This window comes from Nelumbo nucifera, chromosome 1 (genome assembly GCF_055504915.1).
Source record: "Nelumbo nucifera cultivar China Antique chromosome 1, China Antique-T2T, whole genome shotgun sequence".
Classification (NCBI taxonomy): domain Eukaryota; kingdom Viridiplantae; phylum Streptophyta; class Magnoliopsida; order Proteales; family Nelumbonaceae; genus Nelumbo; species Nelumbo nucifera.
The window spans coordinates 194,619,808-194,631,334 of NC_142649.1; positions in this window are offsets into that span (position 1 = coordinate 194,619,808).

The window sequence follows — 11,527 nt, forward strand, 5'->3', positions numbered from 1 at the left end:
CCATTTACTATGCAAGTAGGACCATGAATGAAGCACAAAAAAATTATTCCACTACCGAAAAGGAACTACTTGTAGTAGTATTTGCTTTTGAAAAATTCATATCCTATCTACTCTTATCTAAAGTTATCGTATTCACTGACCATGCTGCCTTGAGATATCTGCTTCCTAAAAAAGATGGAAAACCTAGGCTGCTACGATGGACTTTGCTGTTGCAAGAATTTGATTTAGAAATTAAGGACAAGAAGGGTAGTGAAAATATAGTAGCTGACCATTTATCAAGGCTGGATGAAAAGTATGTTGAAAATATTGATAATTCAGCCTTACATGATGAATTCCCAGATGAGCAACTATATGCAATTAATGCTAATAATGAACCTTGGTTTGCTGATTTGGCTAATTTCTTGGCAGGGAATGTGATGCCTCTCCACCTGACATATCAGTAGAGAAAGAAATTTTTCTCTGATATGAAGTATTACTTATGGGATGAACCTTACTTGTACAAAATCTGCAAGGACGGTTTGATAAGGAGATGTATTCCTGAGGGGGAAGTACAAAGTGTTATAAAATTCTGCCATGACAAAGAAGCAGGAGGTCACCATGGAGCATGAAGAACCGCCTCAAAAATTCTCCAAAGCGATTTGTATTGGCCATCACTCTTCAAGGATGTCTTTGCATATGTAAGTGCTTGCGATCATTGCCAATGGACAGGTAATATCTCCCGAAGAAACGAGATGCCCTTAAGCAACATTCTTGTCGGCAAAATATTTGATGTATGGGGCATCGATTTCATGGGACCCTTTCCAAAATCTATTAATAATTCTTATGTACTTGTGGTTGTGGATTATGTGAGGAAATGGGTGGAAGCATGTGCCTATCCTACTAATGATGCTCGAGTTGTCATTAAATTTATGAAAAAATTCATATTTACTCGTTTTAGAACACCTCGAGCCATCATAAGTGATGGGGGGAAGCACTTCTGCAATAGACAATTTGAACAACTGTTAAATAAATATGGTGTTACACACCGAATTGCAACCCCTTACTACCCTCAGACCAGCGACCAAGTAGAAGTCTCTAATAGGGAACTAAAGCAGATTTTAGAAAAGACGGTCACCACATCTAGGAGAGATTGCTCCTTGAAGTTAGATGATGCACTTTGGGCTTATTGAACTGCGTTTAAAACCCCAATTGGTATGTATCCCTACCAATTGGTATTCGGCAAAGCATGACATCTACCCGTCGAGTTGGAACATAAAGCTTATTGGGCTACTAAATTTTTGAATTTTGAATTAAGCAATGCAGGTGATGCAAAGAAACTTCAGCTCAACGAGTTAGATGAATGGAGGAATCAAGCTTATGAGAATGCCCGCACATACAAACAAAAAACCAAGGCTTGGCATGACTCTCGAATTGCTGGGAAGGAGTTCAAGGAAGGAGATAAGGTGCTGCTCTTTAATTCCCGCCTGAAGCTATTTCCTGGGAAATTGAAAACCAGGTGGAGTGGTGTTAGACAGTTTTGTATGCCCTTATCTCCAATCAAAATGATGTACTTTATGAGTTTATTGTAAATGAATAAAAGTGCATATTTGATTCATGTTCCCTTGGTATGTTTCTGTGTAATACCCTTAAACTGGACACTTAATGAGACTCATGTTAGTTTAGAATGTTCACAGCCAGTGGGTCGGTCTGGGGAGACCTATCCTGACAAGGCTGACATTGTGGTGCCACCAAGTCGATTGAGGTGGCCTGTCTCAGCTTCCAGGTGAGACCCTAGGCACATACAATGTAGGATTAATTGAATCTTTGAACTGGACCAGATTTCCAGTATTGCCCTGGACCTTGGAGATTGATGGACAAAACTGGAAAGTTACACCTGACCCCGAGACTCGATTATGATACTGCACTGGGTGTTAGATTGGGCTGTCTTTGATGTACCAATAAGTGAGATCCTTAGCGGGGGTCAAAACCTGGGTATGTTGGGACAGTCTGAGAATTCATCTGAGTGGGTGATCATAGTGACAGGATCAGCCCCTTTGTCGGACAAAGGTAATGATCGGGGATGCACTCTCACTGATGAAAACCAAGACTGCCGGCAGCCGATTTCAACCATTGAGATTTGTTTTGCAAAGTATATTTTATATGAGATATAAAAGTATATATATTATGGTTTCTAAAATGTTTGCAAGAAGGTTTTAATTCCCGGGATCCATATAAGTAGAGAGTGCAACACTGTTCCTTGCAGCCGAGGGAGAGGTCTTCTCTTGTCGGGCAGTGTATGATCATTATGGGCTGAGAGGTTGAGTGTAAGACCATTGAGGATAATACCTGATGGGCTAATCTTGCATCTGCCCATAGTCCCTGGGTGTTACAAGGTGGCTTGGCCCAGGGACCACTTAGGGTAAGTGTTGGGCCCATAAAGCCCATAAGATGGGTTTCAGGGAGTGCACAGTCCATAACAGTGTATTCGACTAGGCCTTGTAACAAAGGCTGGGTTGAACCCATGTGGCTGATGTGTAGATCAATGTTTGGGTCCCACGCCATACAAGGATGCCCAATTGGGCAGCAGTTAGGAAGGTTAAGTGAGTACATAAGCTTAATGGGCCTAAAGCCCATTTCGAACTGGGCTATTTGATTAGTTAATCATGGGGCGAATTCTGAGATGGATTAGCAGATAGGATAGGGTCTTGACCCTATCCAATCAGAGAGTCCAGATCTGAATGTGATTCAGATCTAGAAACCTCCTAATAAGATTAGGAGAAAGCTAATCTAATCTGCAGATAAGATAAGGGTTTATCCTTATCACCTAAAGATAGAGCTGATCCAAATATGATTTGGATAAGCAACTCCTAATTGGATTAGGAGCAGATCTTTTAGGTTAACAAAGAAGGAGGGGGCGGCAGCTTTTAGAAGAGACATAATAAAAAATCCTCTTGAGTGCTGAAATCAGAAGAAGAGAGAATTCTGCACCCTGCGAATGCTCTCTTGCCGCCTCCTTACTGCCACCGCCATTACCTTCAGTTTGATCTCCAGTTCATGGGAGAAATCAAGATCTGATCTTGATACCAATCTTTTGGGAAAAGATGATTGGAGCTGTACTCACAAGCCATCCAGTTGATTCTTACGAAGGGTCAAGTTCTTTTGGAAGAACATTATTGATTCTGCTCCATCCTGCACTGCGCCATCTTCAGTGGGAGCAGATTTTGGATCCTTCCTTGGGTGTGAACACCTCCATTGGGAGATACTGTTTCTCTGTAGCAGGTACATCCTCCCTCCTACTCCTTTTGGTTCAGATCTGGTATGGTTCATGGTTCAAGATTGATCCTTAAAAAAAATGTTTTTCTAAAATAGGGAATGTGATTCCCAGTTGAAGGGAGAGAAAATTTTTTGAAATTCGCCCCCTTATTCCTTAAGATCTGGGCGTCCATACGATGGATCTCTCATCCCTTCAGTGGTATCAGAGCCAGGTTCAAATCTTGAACCAATTTGTTTTAGATCTGAACCTGCGCAAATGGGTAGAAGGTGTTCTACCCGATTTGCGCATATTTGGGTTTTGGGAAATTTGTTCCCAAAATAAATGGGCGAATAATCTGATATTAATTTTATATAAATCTGATTATTATTTAGAACTGTTCTTTATGATTTTCTTGATTTATGGGCTGTTCGTACAAGAGGAGATCGAATTCTTGTTTTGCGCAGGGAACCTGCAAGATTTGTAGTTTCTTGATTATTCATTACATTTGGTCTATAAATAACTTTTTTTTTTTATTTTCTAGACTCAATGTATTAGGTATTCGATCTGATGTAATTATTAATAGAAATAGGATTTCTATTTATTTTATTTTGGATCGAAGATGGCGGCGCAGAGAAGGAGATTTCGCAGATGGGAGAATCGCTATCTGCGATTTGCAGTTTGTGAAACTGCATTTTGTGATCTAACCTCTATTTTGCAGGATGGATTGTATGAACAGCCCTAGATTGACTGATTCTTGCTTTTCTTTTATCAGTATTTAATTTCAGATTATTTACTGAATTAAAGATTTAATTAAGGATCAAACCTTAGACCCATTCGAACCAAGATTGGTTCAAACTGTTTGGACCGAATCTAGGGTTTAATAAAGGCTGAAAAGTCAGCCCTAATTTTCCCACTAATGGGCCTAAGGATTGATGTTTAATTAAATTTTTAATTCGGCCCAACCTGTAAAGGCCCAGTTTTAAATAGTTAAAACTGCTAAAAGCCCACTTAACACATAAAGCTATATGGGTTGAACCGTTCGGCCCATATACCTGAATAATATTAATGGTTAATATTATGGATTTAAAGTGGGCTTCAAATGGGCCTTACAGATGATTAATTGATTGGATCAATTTATCCCTACATTAGATGTCTCTCCAAGAAGATGTCTCCCAAGACTTCTGAGGAGATTGATGGCATGAAAGACGTTCCTTATGCCTCAGCCGTAGGGAGCATCATGTATTTCATGCTGTGCACTCGTCCTGACATAGCTCAGGCAGTGAGTGTAGTAAGCAGATTTCAGGCCAACCCAGGGCAGGAGCATTGGACTGCTATGAAAAACATACTTAAGTACCATCGAAGGACAAAAGAGTTTTGTCTGTTGTTCGACGGTAGCTCACTACAGATCCAGGGGTTTACAGATGCCGATTTCCAGTCAGACCCAAATGATAGATGTCTACATCTGGATATGTTTTAACGATAGGATCGTGTGCTGTTTGCTGGAAAAGCAGCAAACAGGGGTCTACTGCAGACTCCACGACCGAGGCCGAATACATTGCCGCAAGTGAGGCTGCCAAAGAAGCTGTGTGGATGAAGAAGTTCGTTCACAAGTTGGGAGTTGTTCCGTCCAGCACTTCACCCATCCCATTGTTGTGTGACAACAATGGAGCCATTGCTCAGGCTAAGGAGCCACGAGCCCACTCGAAGTCGAAGCACATCGAGAGGAAGTACCACGTACTGCGGGAGATTGTTGGTAGAGGGGACGTCCTGATTCAGAAGGTAGCGTCAGCGGAAAATGTAGCAGACCCATTGACAAAGCCACTATCACAGAAAGTGTTTGAGAAACACGTGGAAAGCAAGGGACTCCGGCTAGTACCTGATTGGACCTAAGTGCAAGTGGGAGCTGTTAGACAGTTTTGTATGCCCTTAGCTTCAATCAGAATGATGTACTTTATGAGTTTATTGTAAATGAATAAAGATACATATTTGATTCATGTTCCCTTGGTATGTTTCTGTGTAATACCCTTAAACTAGACACTTAATGAGACTCGTGTTAGTTTAGAATGTTCACAACCAGTGGGTCGGTCTGGGGAGTCGTATCCTGACAAGGCTGACACTGTGGTGCCACCAAGTCGGTTGGGGTGGCCTGTCTCAGCTACCAGGGTGAGACCCTAGGCACATACAGTGTAGGATTAATTGAATCTTTGAACTGGACCAGATTTCCAGTATTGCCCTGGACCTTGGAGAATGATGGACAAAACTGGAAAGTTACACCCGACCCCTAGACTCGATTATGATACTGCACTAGGTGTCGGATTGGGCTATCTTTGATGTACCAATCAGTGAGATCCTTAGCGGGGGTCAAAACCTGGGTATGTTGGGACAGTCCGAGAATTCATCTGAGTGGGTGATCATAGTGACAGGATCAGCCCCTTTGTCGGACAAAGGTAATGATCGGGGATGCACTCTCTCTGATGGAAACCAAGACTGCCGGCAGCCGATTTCAACCGTTGAGATTTGTTTTGCAAAATATATTTTATATAAGATATAAAAGTATATATATGGTTTCTAAAATGTTTGCAAGAACGTTTTAATTCCCGGGATCCATATGAGTGGAGAGTGCAACACTGTTCCTTGCAGCCGAGGGAGAGGTCCTCTCTTGTCGGGCAGTGTATGATCATTATGGGCTGAGAGGTTAAGTGTAAGACCATTGAGGTTAATACCTGATGGGCTAATCTTGCATCTGCCCACAGTCCCTGGGTGTTACAAGGTGGCTTGGCCCAGGGACCTCTTAGGGTAAGTGTTGGGCCCGTAGAGCCCATTTGATGGGTTTCAGGGGGTGCACTGTCTTTAACAGTGTATTCGGCCAGGCCTTGTAACAAAGGCTGGGCCGAACCCATGTGGCTGATGTGTAGATCAATGCTTGGGTCCCATGCCATACAAGGAAGCCCAACTGGGCAGCAGTTAAGAGGGTTAAGTGAGCACATAAGCTTAATGGGCCTAAAGCCCATTCGAACTGGGCTGCTTATTTAGTTAATAAAGGGGCGAAATCTGAAGTGGATCAGCTAATAGGATTGGGATTAGACCCTATCCACTTAGAGAGTCCAAGATCTAAATAAGATTTAGATCTGGAAACCTCCTAATCAGATTAGGAGATGGCTGATCTGATCACCAAATAAGATAAGGATTATCCCTTATCACTTAAAGGGACTTCTAAACCAAATATGATTTGGATTAGCAACTCCTAATCTGATTAGGAGCTGATCCCTTTAAGACTATAAAAGAAGAAGGGGCGGCAGCCTTTAGAGACACAATACACACAGATCATCAGGTTTCTTTGGTGCTGAAATCTAGAAGAGAGAATTCTGCTCTCTTGCCGCCTCCCTGTTCTTGCCGCCCTGCATTCCAGTTCGATCTCCACTTGTGGGATAAGTCAAGATTGGATCTTGACATCAGTCCTTTGAGAAAGGATTGAAAGGAAGCTGTGCTCACGTGCCATTTTGCTGATTCTTGCGAAGGACAGAGTTCTTGGAGAAAAACACTGCTGATTCTGCTCCACCTGCACTGCGCCATCTTCAGTGGGAGCAGTCTTTGGATCCTTCCTTGGGCGTGAACACCTTCGTTGGGTGATATTATTTCTCCGTATCAGGTATAATCCTTCCCACTTCTTTTTGGTTCAGATCTGGTTCAGTTTATGGTTCAGAATTGATCCTTGAAAATATGATTTTCTAAAGGGGGAATACGATTCCCAGTTGAAGGGAGAGAAAAATTTTTGAAATTCGCCCCTTATTCCGCTGAGGGAGGTCATCCAATGACCAAAAGGGACACCATGGCAATTATGTGCATTAAGCTAGGGTGTGCGATAGAGCCACTGTCGATTGAGCATGGGCCAAGTACTTATGGCCCATGTACGTAGCACATCACACATCCATACATCAAATGCAGGGATAAATTGATCCAATCTATTAATTATCTATAAAGCCAATTTGAAGCCCATTTTAAATCCATAATATTAACCATTAATATTATTCAGGTATGTGGGCTGAACGGTTCAACCCATATAGCTTTATGTGTTAAGTGGGCTTTTAGCAGTTTTAACTGTTTAAAACTGGGCCTTTACAGGTTGGGCCGAATTAACCATTTAATTAAATATCAATCCTTAGGCCCATTAGTGGGAAAATTAGGGCTGACTTTCAGCCTTGATTAAACCCTAGATTCGCTCCAAACAGTTTGAACCAATCTTGGTTCGAATGGGTCTAGGGTTTGATCTTTAATTAAATGTTTAATTCCAGAAAATAATCTGAAATTAATTACTGATAAAAGAAAATCAAGAATCAGTCAAACAGGGCTGTTCGCACAATCCATCCTGCAAAACAGAGGTTAGATTACAGAATGCAGTTTCCTAAATTGCAAATCGCAGATAGCGATTCTCCCATCTGCGAAATCTTCTTCTCTGCGAAATCTCCCTTTCTGCGCCGCCATCTTCGATCCAAAATTAAAATAAATAGAAATCCTATTTCTATTAATAATTACATCAGATCGAATACCTATACATTGAGTCTAGAAAATAAAAAAAATTATTTACAGACCAAATGTAATCAAGAAATTGCAAATCTTGTAGGTTCCCTGCGCAAACCAAGATTTCGATCTCCTCTTGTACGAACAGCCCATAAATCAAGAAAATCATAAAGAACAATTCTAAATAATAATCAGATTTATATAAAATTAATTTCAAATTATTTGCCCATTAATTTTGGGAACAAATTTCCCAAAACCCATATCTGCGCAAATCGGGTAGAACACCTTCTGCCCATTTGCGCAGGTTCAGATCTGAAACAAGTGAAGGGATGAGAGATCCATCCTATGGACGCCCAAAGATTGCGGAATAAGGGGCGAATTTCAAAAATTTTATCTCTCCCTTCAACTGGGAATCGAATTCCCTATTTAGAAAATCATATTTTCAAGGATCAATCTTGAACTGTAAACTGAACCAGATCTGAACCAAAAGGAGTGGGAGAGGATTATACCTGATACGGAGAAATACTATCTCCCAATGGAGGTGTTCACGCCCAAGGAAGGATCCAAAATCTGCTCCCATTGATGATGGCGCAGTGAAGGATGGAGCAGAATCAGCAATGTTCTTCAAAAGAACTTGACCCTTCGCAAGAATCAACTGGACGGCTTGTGAGTACAGCTCCAATCAAACTTTTCCCAAAAGATTGAAATCAAGATCCAATCTTGATTGCTCCCAAGAACTGGAGATCGAACTGAAGGAATGGCAATGGCAGGAAGGTGGCGGCAGAAGAGAATTCGTAGTATGCAGGAAATCTCTTAATCTCTCTTTCTTAAAGAGAAGAATGCTATTGATGTTATTGTGTTGTTTTAAGGCTGCCGCCCCCTTCCCCTTTTATAATCTTAAAGGGATCAGCTCCTAATCAGATTAGGAGTTGCTAATCCAAATCATATTTGGGTTAGAAGTCCCTTAGTGATAAGGGATAATCCTTATCTTATCTGCAGATCAGATCAGCTGTCTCCTAATCTAATTAGGAGGTTTCCATATCTAAATCTTATTTAGATCTTGGACTCTCTGAGTGGATAGGGTCTAAGCCCAATCCTTTTAGCTGACCCACTTCAGAATTCGCCCCCTTTAGATGACTGATCAAATCAGCCCAGTTTGAAATGGGCTTAAGGCCCATTAAGGTTATGTACTCAAAAAACCTTTCCAAATTGCTTACCAGTTGGGCTTCCTTGTATGGCGTGGGACCCAAGCATTGATCTACACATCAGCCACATGGGTTCAGCCCAGCCTTTGTTACAAGGCCTGGCCGAATGCACTGCTGAAGACAGTGTACCCCCTGAAACCCATCAAATGAGCTCTATGGGCCCAACACTTACACTAAGTGGTCCCTGGGCCAAGCCAACTTGTAACACCCGGGGACTGTGGGCAGATGCAAGATTAGCCCATCAGGCATTATCGTCAATGGTCTTACACTTAACCTCTCAGCCCATAATGATCATACACTGCCCGACAAGAGAGGACCTCTCCCTCGGCTGCAAGGAACAGTGTTGCACTCTCCACTCATATGGATCTCGGGAATTAAATCCTTTTGCAAACATTTTAGAAACCATATATATTCTTTTATATCTTATATAAAATATATTTCCCAAAGATGGAGTACACGTGTATTCCATCACCTTCAAAGAGTTCAGACAAGAGGTCGAGAAATAGTTAGGGAGAGAAATTAAAGCCCTTCGATCAGATCGAGGTGGCGAATATCTCTCTGACAAATTCAGGGACTACTTAAAGGACAATGGGATAGTATCACAGTTAGCTCCTCCTGCTACACCCCAACTTAACGGTGTTTCAGAGAGGAGGAGTAGGACCTTTTTGGATATGGTCTGGTCGCTTCTCATACACTTAGAGTTACCAACATCCTTTTGGGGTTACGCATTTAGAGACTGCGATTTACGTGCTGAATCGGGTTCCAACCAAATCAATTCCAAAAACTCCATATGAACTTTGGACCGGAAAGAAACCAAGTGTCTGACACTTGAAGATTTGGGGTTGTCCAGCACACGGTAAAAGAATGAGTGCAGACAAGTTGGAATCCAAGACCAGCCGTTGCCTATTTGTAGGCAACCCAAAAGGCTCTGTTGGTTATCTATTCTATGACCCAAGTGAGCAGAAAGTATTCTGCAGTCGAAATGCGCAATTCTTGGAAACCGATTACATCCTGGACACCCATCGTCAGGAAATTGTTCTTGATGAGGAGAGCTCAGGAGCAGTGGGAGATGTCCCACAAGTTCCAGGTAGTGACCAACCTAGAAGATCAACTCGGGTATCCAGGCCACCAGTCTGTTATCGTTATGACCAGGATAGTTACCTGGTGGAAACCTTGACTAGAGAAGAGGACTCCGTGACTTACGCGGAAGCGATGTTGGACATAGACTCCCCGAAGTTGGTGGAGGCCATGAGAGCAGAGGTGGACTCAATGGAGACCAATGGAGTCTGGACACTAGTAGATCCACCCTCCGGGGTAAAAGCAATCATTTTCAAATGGATTTACAAGAGGAAGAAGGGCCCCGATGGTAATGTTGAGACCTTCAAAGCTCATCTGGTGGCGAAAGGGTACACTCAGAAAGAGTGCATCGATTATGAGGTAACCTTTTCGCTTGTGGCCATGCTTAAATCCATTAGGATCCTGCTAGCTGTAGCAGCATACCATGATTATGAGATTTGGCAGATGGATGTCAAAACTGCATTCCTGAATGGAGATCTTACTGAAGATATCTATATGCAGCAGCTGCATGGCTTCATTGCTGCAGGTCAGGAAAACATGGAATGTAAACTTAACAGATCCATTTATGGACTTAAGCAAGCTTCTAGAAGTTGGAACATCCGTTTTGACTCTGCTGTCAAATCGTTTGACTCCGAGCAGAATCCGGATGAACCCTATGTCTACAAGAAATACAGTGGAGATAAGGTTACCTTCTTGGTTCTGTATGTAGATGACATTCTACTCATTGGGAATGACGTAGGAATGTTAACTATGGTGAAAGTATGGCTTTCACAGCAATTCTCCATGAAAGATCTTGGAGAAGCCTCCTATATACTGGGGCTTCGACTCTATAGAGATATATCGAAGCGGATAATAGGATTATCCCAATCTGCTTACATTGACAAAATAGTCAAAAGATATAGCATGGAAAACTCCAAGAAAGGAAATGTTCCTTTCAGGCACGGAGTCACTCTCTCCAAGAAGATGTCTCCCAAGACTTCTGAGGAGTTTGATGGCATGAAAGACGTTCCCTATGCCTCTGCCGTAGGGAGCATCATGTATGTCATGTTGTGCACTCGTCCTAACATTGCTCAGGCAGTGTGTAGTAAGCACATTTCAGGCCAAACCAAGGGTATACAGTGAAAAACATACTTAAGTACCTTCGAAGGACAAAAGAGTTTTGTCTAGTATCCGACGGTAGCTCACTACAGATCCAAGGGTATACAGATCCCGATTTCCAGTCAGATCCAGATGATAGAAAGTCTACATCTGGATATGTTTTCATCATAGGATCGTGTGCTGTTTGCTGGAAAAGCAACAAACAGGGGTCCACTGCAGACTCCACGACCGAGGCCGAGTACATTGCCGCAAGTGAGGCTGCAAAAGAAGCCGTCTGGATGAAGAAATTTGTTCACGAGTTGGGAGTAGTTTCATCCAGCACATCACCCATCCCATTGTTGTGTGACAACAATGGAGCCATTGCTCAGGCTAAGGAGCCATGAGCCCACTCGAAGTC